We start from the raw sequence: 13,857 nt of genomic DNA on the forward strand, positions 1-13,857 counted from the left end.
GGCTGAGGCCCTGGCCTATGTTCATGGCTAGTGGTTCAGCTTCACATGAGGATGGAAGCACTCAGCCTCTCGCTAGAAAACTGAAAAGACTCAAGCTGGCAAAAGCACCGCAAAGAACTGTGCGTTCTTTGAAATCCCAAATCCACAAGGAGAGTCCAATTGTGTCGGTTGCGATGCCTGACCTTCCCAACACTGGACGTGAAGAGCATGCGCCTTCCACCATTTGCACGCCCCCTGCAAGTGCTGGAAGGAGCACCCGCAGTCCAGTTCCTGATAGTCAGATTGAAGATGTCAGTGTTGAAGTACACCAGGATGAGGAGGATATGGGTGTTGCTGGCGCTGGGGAGGAAATTGACCAGGAGGATTCTGATGGTGAGGTGGTTTGTTTAAGTCAGGCACCCGGGGAGACACCTGTTGTCCGTGGGAGGAATATGGCCGTTGACATGCCAGGTGAAAATACCAAAAAAATCAGCTCTTCGGTGTGGAGGTATTTCACCAGAAATGCGGACAACAGGTGTCAAGCCGTGTGTTCCCTTTGTCAAGCTGTAATAAGTAGGGGTAAGGACGTTAACCACCTCGGAACATCCTCCCTTATACGTCACCTGCAGCGCATTCATAATAAGTCAGTGACAAGTTCAAAAACTTTGGGTGACAGCGGAAGCAGTCCACTGACCAGTAAATCCCTTCCTCTTGTAACCAAGCTCACGCAAACCACCCCACCAACTCCCTCAGTGTCAATTTCCTCCTTCCCCAGGAATGCCAATAGTCCTGCAGGCCATGTCACTGGCAATTCTGACGAGTCCTCTCCTGCCTGGGATTCCTCCGATGCATCCTTGCGTGTAACGCCTACTGCTGCTGGCGCTGCTGTTGTTGCCGCTGGGAGTCGATGGTCATCCCAGAGGGGAAGTCGTAAGCCCACTTGTACTACTTCCAGTAAGCAATTGACTGTTCAACAGTCCTTTGCGAGGAAGATGAAATATCACAGCAGTCATCCTACTGCAAAGCGGATAACTGAGTCCTTGACAACTATGTTGGTGTTAGACGTGCGTCCGGTATCCGCCGTTAGTTCACAGGGAACTAGACAATTTATTGAGGCAGTGTGCCCCCGTTACCAAATACCATCTAGGTTCCACTTCTCTAGGCAGGCGATACCGAGAATGTACACGGACGTCAGAAAAAGACTCACCAGTGTCCTAAAAAATGCAGTTGTACCCAATGTCCACTTAACCACGGACATGTGGACAAGTGGAGCAGGGCAGGGTCAGGACTATATGACTGTGACAGCCCACTGGGTAGATGTATGGACTCCCGCCGCAAGAACAGCAGCGGCGGCACCAGTAGCAGCATCTCGCAAACGCCAACTCTTTCCTAGGCAGGCTACGCTTTGTATCACCGCTTTCCAGAATACGCACACAGCTGAAAACCTCTTACGGCAACTGAGGAAGATCATCGCGGAATGGCTTACCCCAATTGGACTCTCCTGTGGATTTGTGGCATCGGACAACGCCAGCAATATTGTGTGTGCATTAAATATGGGCAAATTCCAGCACGTCCCATGTTTTGCACATACCTTGAATTTGGTGGTGCAGAATTTTTTAAAAAACGACAGGGGCGTGCAAGAGATGCTGTCGGTGGCCAGAAAAATTGCGGGACACTTTCGGCGTACAGGCACCACGTACAGAAGACTGGAGCACCACCAAAAACTACTGAACCTGCCCTGCCATCATCTGAAGCAAGAGGTGGTAACGAGGTGGAATTCAACCCTCTATATGCTTCAGAGGTTGGAGGAGCAGCAAGCCTATACAATTGAGCACGATATAGTAGGTGGAATGCACCTGTCTCAAGTGCAGTGGAGAATGATTTCAACGTTGTGCAAGGTTCTGATGCCCTTTGAACTTGCCACACGTGAAGTCAGTTCAGACACTGCCAGCCTGAGTCAGGTCATTCCCCTCATCAGGCTTTTGCAGAAGAAGCTGGAGGCATTGAAGAAGGAGCTAAAATGGAGCGATTCCGCTAGGCATGTGGGACTTGTGGATGCAGCCCTTAATTCGCTTAACAAGGATTCACGGGTGGTCAATCTGTTGAAATCAGAGCACTACATTTTGGCCACCGTGCTCGATCCTAGATTTAAAGCCTACCTTGGATCTCTCTTTCCGGCAGACACAGGTCTGCTGGGGTTGAAAGACCTGCTGGTGACAAAATTGTCAAGTCAAGCGGAACGCGACCTGTCAACATCTCCTCCTTCACATTCTCCCGCAACTGGGGGTGCGAGGAAAAGGCTCAGAATTCCGAGCCCACCCGCTGGCGGTGATGCAGGGCAGTCTGGAGCGACTGCTGATGCTGACATCTGGTCCGGACTGAAGGACCTGACAACGATTACGGACATGTCGTCTACTGTCACTGCATATGATTCTCTCAACATTGATAGAATGGTGGAGGATTATATGAGTGACCGCATCCAAGTAGGCACGTCACACAGTCCGTACTTATACTGGCAGGAAAAAGAGGCAATTTGGAGGCCCTTGCACAAACTGGCTTTATTCTACCTAAGTTGCCCTCCCACAAGTGTGTACTCCGAAAGAGTGTTTAGTGCCGCCGCTCACCTTGTCGGCAATCGGCGTACGAGGTTACATCCAGAAAATGTGGAGAAGATGATGTTCATTAAAATGAATTATAATCAATTCCTCCGCGGAGACATTGACCAGCAGCAATTGCCTCCACAAAGTACACAGGGAGCTGAGATGGTGGATTCCAGTGGGGACGAATTGATAATCTGTGAGGAGGGGGATGTACACGGTGATATATCGGAGGGTGAAGATGAGGTGGACATCTTGCCTCTGTAGAGCCAGTTTGTGCAAGGAGAGATTAATTGCTTCTTTTTTGGGGGGGGTCCAAACCAACCCGTCATATCAGTCACAGTCGTGTGGCAGACCCTGTCACTGAAATGATGGGTTGGTTAAAGTGTGCATGTCCTGTTTTGTTTACACAACATAAGGGTGGGTGGGAGGGCCCAAGGACAATTCCATCTTGCACCTCTTTTTTCTTTTCTTTTTCTTTGCATCATGTGCTGATTGGGGAGGGTTTTTTGGAAGGGACATCCTGCGTGACACTGCAGTGCCACTCCTAGATGGGCCCGGTGTTTGTGTCGGCCACTAGGGTCGCTAATCTTACTCACACAGTCAGCTACCTCATTGCGCCTCTTTTTTTCTTTGCGTCATGTGCTGTTTGGGGAGGGTTTTTTGGAAGGGACATCCTGCGTGACACTGCAGTGCCACTCCTAGATGGGCCCGGTGTTTGTGTCGGCCACTAGGGTCGCTAATCTTACTCACACAGTCAGCTACCTCATTGCGCCTCTTTTTTTCTTTGCGTCATGTGCTGTTTGGGGAGGGTTTTTTGGAAGGGACATCCTGCGTGACACTGCAGTGCCACTCCTAGATGGGCCCGGTGTTTGTGTCGGCCACTAGGGTCGCTAATCTTACTCACACAGCTACCTCATTGCGCCTCTTTTTTTCTTTGCGTCATGTGCTGTTTGGGGAGGGTTTTTTGGAAGGGACATCCTGCGTGACACTGCAGTGCCACTCCTAGATGGGCCCGGTGTTTGTGTCGGCCACTAGGGTCGCTAATCTTACTCACACAGCTACCTCATTGCGCCTCTTTTTTTCTTTGCGTCATGTGCTGTTTGGGGAGGGTTTTTTGGAAGGGCCATCCTGCGTGACACTGCAGTGCCACTCCTAGATGGGCCCGGTGTTTGTGTCGGCCACTAGGGTCGCTAATCTTACTCACACAGCTACCTCATTGCGCCTCTTTTTTTCTTTGCGTCATGTGCTGTTTGGGGAGGGTTTTTTGGAAGGGCCATCCTGCGTGACACTGCAGTGCCACTCCTAGATGGGCCCGGTGTTTGTGTCGGCCACTAGGGTCGCTAATCTTACTCACACAGCTACCTCATTGCGCCTCTTTTTTTCTTTGCGTCATGTGCTGTTTGGGGAGGGTTTTTTGGAAGGGACATCCTGCGTGACACTGCAGTGCCACTCCTAGATGGGCCCGGTGTTTGTGTCGGCCACTAGGGTCGCTTATCTTACTCACACAGCGACCTCGGTGCAAATTTTAGGACTAAAAATAATATTGTGAGGTGTGAGGTATTCAGAATAGACTGAAAATGAGTGTAAATTATGGTTTTTGAGGTTAATAATACTTTGGGATCAAAATGACCCCCAAATTCTATGATTTAAGCTGTTTTTTAGTGTTTTTTGAAAAAAACACCCGAATCCAAAACACACCCGAATCCGACAAAAAAAATTCGGTGAGGTTTTGCCAAAACGCGGTCGAACCCAAAACACGGCCGCGGAACCGAACCCAAAACCAAAACACAAAACCCGAAAAATTTCAGGCGCTCATCTCTAGTACACAGACACCTTGATAGTAAAACTTTATTACACACTACCGACACACACATACTTACCTATGTTGACACGCCGACTGCCACAGTCTCCGACGATCCGAGGGTACCTGTGAAAAAATTATACTCACCTTCCAGCGTCCAGAGGTACATCCACGTCCAGATATAAATCCACGTACTTGTTAAAAAAACAAACCGAACACCCGCTCCATACCGGACTAAAAGGGGTCCCATGCTTTCACATCAGACCCCTTTCTCCCGAATGCCGTGACATCACGTGACTCCTGTCACTGAAGTCCCTTCAGCCAATCAGGAAGCGCTACTTCCGTGGCGCTCACCTGATTGGCTGTGCGCTGTCTGTGCTGTGACAGCGCATCGCAAAGCCGCTCCATTAGTTTCAATGGTGGGAACTTAGCGGCTAGTGGTGGGGTTACCCGCGGTCAGCCGCTGACCGGCGGGTGACCTCACCGCTAGCCGCTAAGTTCCCACCATTGAATAAAATGGACGGGGCTGTGCGATGCGCTGTCTGAGTTCAGACAGCGCACAGCCAATCAGGTGAGCGCAACGAAGTTGCGCTTCCTGATTGGCTTTAGAGACCTTTGTGTGACAGCTGTCACTGACAGGTCTCATTCGTGGAAAGGGGTCTCATGTGTCAGCATGGGACCCCTTTCAGTCCGGTGGCCCGTGTGTTCGTTTTCTTTTTTTGCCAAGTACGTGGATGTATCTCTGGACCATGGCTGAGGTGAGTATATTGATCTTTTATTTTCAGGTATCCGTGGATTCTACATGGAGAAGAGGACCGATGTCGGCGTGTGAACATAGGTAAGTATGTGTGTGTCGACGTATGAAATAAAGTTTTACTGTCACGGTGTGTGTGTCCTGTTTTTATTTGGGTATTTTTTCCCCAGTAGTACTACAGGTACCAGCGGGCCCGTTTTTCTCCCGCATGCTGGTACTTGTGGTTCTCCAAGTACCAGCTTGCGGGGGAGGCTTGCTGGGACTTGTAGTACTGCTGGAAAAAACAATATTCTTTTAATTATCAGAAAAGGCTATCAGCCCCCCCATCCGCAGCCCATTGGATGGGGGGGGACAGCCTCGGGCTTCACCCCTGGCCCTTGGGTGGCTGGGGGGGGGACCCCTTGATTGAAGGGGTCCCCACTCCCCCAGGGTACCCCGGCCAGGGGTGACTAGTTGGATATTTAATGCCACGGCCGCAGGGCACGGCATAAAAGTGACCCCCGGCTGTGGCATTATCTGTCCAGCTAGTGGAGCCCGATGCTGGTGTGAAAAATACAGGGGACCCCTGCTCGTTTTGTCCCCCGTTTTTTTTTGCACCAGCACCAGGCGCAGAGCCCGGTGCTGGTTTTAAAAATACGGGGGATCCCCTGTCAATTTTTCCCCCACATTTTTAGAACCAGGACCAGCTCGAAGAGCCCGAGGCTGGTTATGCTTTGGAGGGGGGACCTCACGCCATTTTTTTAAAGGATTTTACCGTTCCAGCAATAAAAAAAAAATAATATTTTAAAAAATATATAAATAATATTTGTGCCTCCAAAAAAAAAAAAAAGTACCTAATCCCTTCTAATATAAATAGATATGCTATTCCTAAAAAAAAAAACACCAAAAAAAACATGTTTAAATTTTTTTTTATTGTTTTCACCCTCCAAAGTGTGGCGGATTGAAAATGACGAATTTGCTGTCTAAAAGCACTGCTGTCGAATTTCCAAACTTGAATTGAATATGCTTTGGTCGAATTGCAGCACTTGTATCATTGCAGAAAAGTCGAATTTGCAAAAATTCGAATTTCAAAAAGTCGAATTTTGAAAGTCCGTTTTTTGGTCGGAAAGCACTGAATTGCATAGGCGAATTTTTTTTTTGGGCGAAAATGACCCGAAATTCGACAATTTCGGGAATTCGACCGCAATTGCATATACCCCAAAGTCACGCTGAGGCAGGCGCAGTCCTTGCTGGGCCTCTTGAACTTTGCTTGCCGGGTGATCCCGATGGGCAGGGTTTTCTGCCGAAAACTGGAGAGGGCGACGGCGGGGTGTGCCAGGCCGCATCATTTAATTCGTTTGTCCTCCGAGATTAAGAGGGATTTGGCCATCTGGGCCTCGTTTCTGGAGGACTTTAATGGGGTGCGTATCTGGCTGGCCCCAACGATCGACAATGCTAGGGTACAGCTGTTTACCGACGCGGCGGGTTCCTCTGGGTTCGGTTGCTACCTAGAGGGATCTTGGGGCGTGGCCTCGTGGCCTGAGAATTGGCATCACGAAGGTTTCACTAAGGACCTTTTGCTGCTGGAGCTTTTCCCCATTATGGTAGCACTGGAGGTTTGGGGCGATCGTCTGGCTCATCGCAGCATTTTGTTTAGATGTGACAATCTGGGTGTGGTGCGTGCGATCAATAACCAGAGGGCGAAGTCGCTGGTGGTTCTGAGGGTGCTTGGGCGATTGCTGCTGACATGCTTGCATAAGAATGTATGGTTCCGCGCGCAGCATGTGCCAGGACTTGAGAACGGAATTGCCGACGCGTTGTCCCGCGGTCAGTGGGAGAGATTTCGTTTGTTGGCACCCGAGGCCGATGAGCGGGGGTTTCAATGTCCCGGTTATGTCTGGCAGGTGATCGGACCGGACTGGAGGGTCTAGCGATGCGGTCAGTGGCTCCGAACACGCTCACGGCTTACGGTCAAGCTTGGAGCGAGTGGGAAGAGTTTGTCCGAGGACGTAGTCAAGAAGGTAAGAGCGGGCATCGGATGATGCTTTCTTTTATTTGGCAGCTTTTTGTCATGGGTAGGTCCAGAGCGGTGGTGTCCCGGTACTTAGCAGGGATTTTGTTTTCTAATAAAATCAAGGGTGTCCCTGACGTGACAAAGAGCGGGCTTCTGGTAAAGGTGATGAAAGGGTGGGTGCACGTGGCGCCAACGCCGCCTGATAGGCGACGGCCCATCGATGTGGCCTTGCTACCGGCTGTCATCGATGCGGTAGGCAGTATCGCGTCGTTAATTTTTGAATCGCTTTTGTTCCAGTTGGCATTCTCCATGGCTTACCACGGAGCCTTTTGGGTTTCGGAGCTGGTAGCGCCATCTAAGTGGGCAGACTCGCGCATGCTTCTGGATGACGTGGTGGTGGGTGAGAGGTCCTTGCTGTGCAGATTGCGTCGCTCTAAGACGGACCAAGTAGGTAGAGGGTGATGGGTCACTTTGGTACCGTCTCTGGAGGGGAGCATTTGCCCGGTGAGATTGGCATCGAAATATGCAGCGGTTCGGCCCGGTGTGCAGGGGTCATGGCTGCTGCTATATGTCGGTTTACCTTTGACGAAATATCAGTTTTGTTGGATGCTGAGTCGCTGTCTGGCGAGCTTGGGCCTTTCACCCACTGCTTTCGGTACGCATTCTTTCCGAATCGGGGTGGCGACGTCGGCTGCATCGGCGGGTTTTTCCGTTGCGGAGATTCAGGCAGTGGGGCGATGGAAGTCGTCAAGTTACAGACGACATGTTCGCCCAGTTTCATGAGTTTTTAGTTTGATTAACAGTTCAGTTTTATTAGACGTTGTATAAGTTTATGTTGTAAGGTTAAGTACGTCCTTGTGCTGTTGTGTCTGTTTGTCTCCCCTGTCCATCCTACTCAGGGATTAGCTACTTGTCGCTGCTGGCAGCGGGGGTCTGGAGTTCTTTTGCGATTTTTTGCCTGACTTGACGGACTGAATTTCAATCTACAATTCGGCTGATCAGTACAACTCAAAGTAGTGATGAGCGGGTTCGGTTTCTCGGAAACCGAACCCCCCCGAACTTCACGCTTTTTACACGGGTCCGAGGCAGACTCGGATCTTCCCGCCTTGCTCGGCTAACCCGAGCGCGCCCGAACGTCATCATCCCGCTGTCGGATTCTCGCGAGGCTCGTATTCTATCGCGAGACTCGGATTCTATATAAGGAGCCGCGCGTCGCCGCCATTTTCACACGTGCATTGAGATTGATAGGGAGAGGACGTGGCTGGCGTCCTCTCCGTTTAGATAGAGAGTGAGACACTTGATTTACTGGAGCATTATGAGTACTCAGAGAGTGCAGAGTTTTGCTGATAGTTATACTAGTGACCACCAGTTTTATTTATTATTTAATATAATCCGTTCTCTGCCTGAAAAAAAACGATACACAGTCACATACCATATCTGTGCTCAGCCTCAGTGTGCTGCATGATAATATCATCTATGTATATCTGACTGTGCTGAGTAGTGCTCACTGCTCACACAGCTTAATTGTGGGGGAGACTGGGGAGCAGTTATAGCAGGAGTACATATTTAACAGTGCACACTTTTGCTGCCAGAGTGCCAGTGTGACTGACCAGCAGTGGCCACCAGTATATTGTCTGCCTGAAAAAGTTAAACATTCGTGTGGTGTTTTTTTTTTTTATTCTATAAACGCATTCTGCTGACAGTGTCCAGCAGGTCCGTCATTCATTATATTTCTATCTTCTTCATACTAGTAGTTTAGGAGTCTGCAGTGCTGACAGTGTCCAGCAGGTCCGTCATTATATAATATATACCTGTCCTGCAGTAGTGATATATATATATATTTTTTATATCATTATCATCCAGTCTATACTAGCAGACGCAGTACGGTAGTCCACGGCTGTAGCTACCTCTGTGTCGGCAGTCGCTCATCCATAATTGTATACCTACCTGTGGTGGTTTTTTTTTTTTCTATCTTCTTCATACTAGTAGTTTAGGAGTCTGCAGTGCTGACAGTGTCCAGCAGGTCCGTCATTATATAATATATACCTGTCCTGCAGTAGTGATATATATATATTTTTTATATCATTATCATCCAGTCTATACTAGCAGACGCAGTACGGTAGTCCACGGCTGTAGCTACCTCTGTGTCGGCACTGGCAGTCGCTCGTCCATAATTGTATACCTACCTGTGGTGGTTTTTTTTTTTTCTATCTTCTTCATACTAGTAGTTTAGGAGTCTGCAGTGCTGACAGTGTCCAGCAGGTCCGTCATTATACAATATATACCTGTCCTGCAGTAGTGATATATATATATTTTTTATATCATTATCATCCAGTCTATACTAGCAGACGCAGTACGGTAGTCCACGGCTGTAGCTACCTCTGTGTCGGCAGTCGCTCGTCCATAATTGTATACCTACCTGTGGTGGGTTTTTTTTTTCTATCTTCTTCATACTAGTAGTTTAGGAGTCTGCAGTGCTGACAGTGTCCAGCAGGTCTGTCATTATACAATATATACCTGTCCTGCAGTAGTGATATATATATATTTTTTATACCATTATCATCCAGTCTATACTAGCAGACGCAGTACGGTAGTCCACGGCTGTAGCTACCTCTGTGTCGGCACTGGCAGTCGCTCGTCCATAATTGTATACCTACCTGTGGTGGGGGTTTTTTTTTCTATCTTCTTCATACTAGTAGTTTAGGAGTCTGCAGTGCTGACAGTGTCCAGCAGGTCCGTCATTATACAATATATACCTGTCCTGCAGTAGTGATATATATATATTTTTTATATCATTATCATCCAGTCTATACTAGCAGACGCAGTACGGTAGTCCACGGCTGTAGCTACCTCTGTGTCGGCAGTTGCTCGTCATCCATAAGTATACTAGTATCCATCCATCTCCATTGTTTACCTGAGGTGCCTTTTAGTTGTGCCTATTAAAATATGGAGAACAAAAATGTTGAGGTTCCAAAAATAGGGAAAGATCAAGATCCACTTCCACCTCGTGCTGAAGCTGCTGCCACTAGTCATGGCCGAGACGATGAAATGCCATCAACGTCGTCTGCCAAGGCCGATGCCCAATGTCATAGTACAGAGCATGTAAAATCCAAAACACCAAATATCAGTAAAAAAAGGACTCAAAAATCTAAAATAAAATCGTCGGAGGAGAAGCGTAAACTTGCCAATATGCCATTTACCACACGGAGTGGCAAGGAACGGCTGAGTCCCTGGCCTATGTTCATGGCTAGTGGTTCAGCTTCACATGAGGATGGAAGCACTCAGCCTCTCGCTAGAAAAATGAAAAGACTTAAGCTGGCAAAAGCACAGCAAAGAACTGTGCGTTCTTCGAAATCCCAAATCCACAAGGAGAGTCCAATTGTGTCGGTTGCGATGCCTGACCTTCCCAACACTGGACGTGAAGAGCATGCGCCTTCCACCATTTGCACGCCCCCTGCAAGTGCTGGAAGGAGCACCCGCAGTCCAGTTCCTGATAGTCAGATTGAAGATGTCAGTGTTGAAGTACACCAGGATGAGGAGGATATGGGTGTTGCTGGCGCTGGGGAGGAAATTGACCAGGAGGATTCTGATGGTGAGGTGGTTTGTTTAAGTCAGGCACCCGGGGAGACACCTGTTGTCCGTGGGAGGAATATGGCCATTGACATGCCTGGTGAAAATACCCAAAAAATCAGCTCTTCAGTGTGGAAGTATTTCAACAGAAATGCGGACAACATTTGTCAAGCCGTGTGTTGCCTTTGTCAAGCTGTAATAAGTAGGGGTATGGATGTTAACCACCTCGGAACATCCTCCCTTATACGTCACCTGCAGCGCATTCATCATAAGTCAGTGACAAGTTCAAAAACTTTGGGCGACAGCGGAAGCAGTCCACTGACCAGTAAATCCCTTCCTCTTGTAACCAAGCTCACGCAAACCACCCCACCAACTCCCTCAGTGTCAATTTCCTCCTTCCCCAGGAATGCCAATAGTCCTGCAGGCCATGTCACTGGCAATTCTGACGAGTCCTCTCCTGCCTGGGATTCCTCCGATGCATCCTTGCGTGTAACGCCTGCTGCTGCTGGCGCTGCTGTTGTTGCTGCTGGGAGTCGATGGTCATCCCAGAGGGGAAGTCGTAAGACCACTTTTACTACTTCCACCAAGCAATTGACTGTCCAACAGTCCTTTGCGAGGAAGATGAAATATCACAGCAGTCATCCTGCTGCAAAGCGGATAACTGAGGCCTTGGCATCCTGGGCGGTGAGAAACGTGGTTCCGGTATCCATCATTACTGCAGAGCCAACTAGAGACTTGTTGGAGGTACTGTGTCCCCGGTACCAAATACCATCTAGGTTCCATTTCTCTAGGCAGGCGATACCGAAAATGTACACAGACCTCAGAAAAAGACTCACCAGTGTCCTAAAAAATGCAGTTGTACCCAATGTCCACTTAACCACGGACATGTGGACAAGTGGAGCAGGGCAGACTCAGGACTATATGACTGTGACAGCCCACTGGGTAGATGTATTGACTCCCGCCGCAAGAACAGCAGCGGCGGCACCAGTAGCAGCATCTCGCAAATGCCAACTCTTTCCTAGGCAGGCTACGCTTTGTATCACCGCTTTCCAGAATACGCACACAGCTGAAAACCTCTTACGGCAACTGAGGAAGATCATCGCAGAATGGCTTACCCCAATTGGACTCTCCTGTGGATTTGTGGCATCGGACAACGCCAGCAATATTGTGTGTGCATTAAATCTGGGCAAATTCCAGCACGTCCCATGTTTTGCACATACCTTGAATTTGGTGGTGCAGAATTATTTAAAAAACGAGAGGGGCGTGCAAGAGATGCTGTCGGTGGCCAGAAGAATTGCGGCACACTTTCGGCGTACAGGCACCACGTACAGAAGACTGGAGCACCACCAAAAACGCCTGAACCTGCCCTGCCATCATCTGAAGCAAGAAGTGGTAACGAGGTGGAATTCAACCCTCTATATGCTTCAGAGGTTGGAGGAGCAGCAAAAGGCCATTCAAGCCTATACAACTGAGCACGATATAGGAGGTGGAATGCACCTGTCTCAAGCGCAGTGGAGAATGATTTCAACGTTGTGCAAGGTTCTGCAACCTTTTGAACTTGCCACACGTGAAGTCAGTTCAGACACTGCCAGCCTGAGTCAGGTCATTCCCCTCATCAGGCTTTTGCAGAATAAGCTGGAGACATTGAAGGAGGAGCTAACACAGAGCGATTCCGCTAGGCATGTGGGACTTGTGGATGGAGCCCTTAATTCGCTTAACAAGGATTCACGGGTGGTCAATCTGTTGAAATCAGAGCACTACATTTTGGCCACCGTGCTCGATCCTAGATTTAAAACCTACCTTGGATCTCTCTTTCCGGCAGACACAAGTCTGCTGGGGTTCAAAGAACTGCTGGTGAGAAAATTGTCAAGTCAAGCGGAACGCGACCTGTCAACATCTCCTCCTTCACATTCTCCCGCAACTGGGGGTGCGAGGAAAAGGCTCAGAATTCCGAGCCCACCCGCTGGCGGTGATGCAGGGCAGTCTGGAGCGACTGCTGATGCTGACATCTGGTCCGGACAGAAGGACCTGACAACGATTACGGACATGTCGTCTACTGTCACTGCATATGATTCTCTCCCCATTGAAAGAATGGTGGAGGATTATATGAGTGACCGCATCCAAGTAGGCACGTCAGACAGTCCGTACTTATACTGGCAGGAAAAAGAGGCAATTTGGAGGCCCTTGCACAAACTGGCTTTATTCTATCTAAGTTGCCCTCCCACAAGTGTGTACTCCGTAAGAGTGTTTAGTGCCGCCGCTCACCTTGTCAGCAATCGGCGTACGAGGTTACATCCAGAAAATGTGGAGAAGATGATGTTCATTAAAATGAATTATAATCAATTCCTCCGTGGAGACATTCACCAGCAGCAATTGCCTCCACAAAGTACACAGGGAGCTGAGATGGTGGATTCCAGTGGGGACGAATTGATAATCTGTGAGGAGGGGGATGTACACGGTGATATATCGGAGGATGATGATGAGGTGGACATCTTGCCTCTGTAGAGCCAGTTTGTGCAAGGAGAGATTAATTGCTTCTTTTTTTGGTGGGGGTCCAAACCAACCCGTCATTTCAGTCACAGTCGTGTGGCAGACCCTGTCACTGAAATGATGGGTTGGTTAAAGTGTGCATGTCCTGTTTATACAACATAAGGGTGGGTGGGAGGGCCCAAGGACAATTCCATCTTGCACCTCTTGTTTCTTTCATTTTTCTTTGCGTCATGTGCTGTTTGGGGAGTAGTTTTTGGAAGGGCCATCCTGCGTGACACTGCAGTGCCACTCCTAGATGGGCCAGGTGTTTGTGTCGGCCACTTGGGTCGCTTATTTTAGTCACACAGCTACCTCATTGCGCCTCTTTTTTTCTTTGCGTCATGTGCTGTTTGGAGGGTGTTTTTTGGAAGGGCCATCCTGCGTGACACTGCAGTGCCACTCCTAGATGGGCCAGGTGTTTGTGTCGGCCACTAGGGTCGCTTAGCTTACTCACACAGCTACCTCATTGCGCCTCTTTTTTTTCTTCTTTGCGTCATGTGCTGTTTGGGGGGTGTTTTTTGGAAGGGCCATCCTGCGTGACACTGCAGTGCCACTCCTAGATGGGCCAGGTGTTTGTGTCGGCCACTTGGGTCGCTGAGCTTAGTCATCCAGCAACCTCGGTGCAAATTTT

Source organism: Pseudophryne corroboree, chromosome 8, assembly GCF_028390025.1.
Source record: "Pseudophryne corroboree isolate aPseCor3 chromosome 8, aPseCor3.hap2, whole genome shotgun sequence".
In the NCBI taxonomy this organism is placed as follows: Eukaryota; Metazoa; Chordata; class Amphibia; order Anura; family Myobatrachidae; genus Pseudophryne; species Pseudophryne corroboree.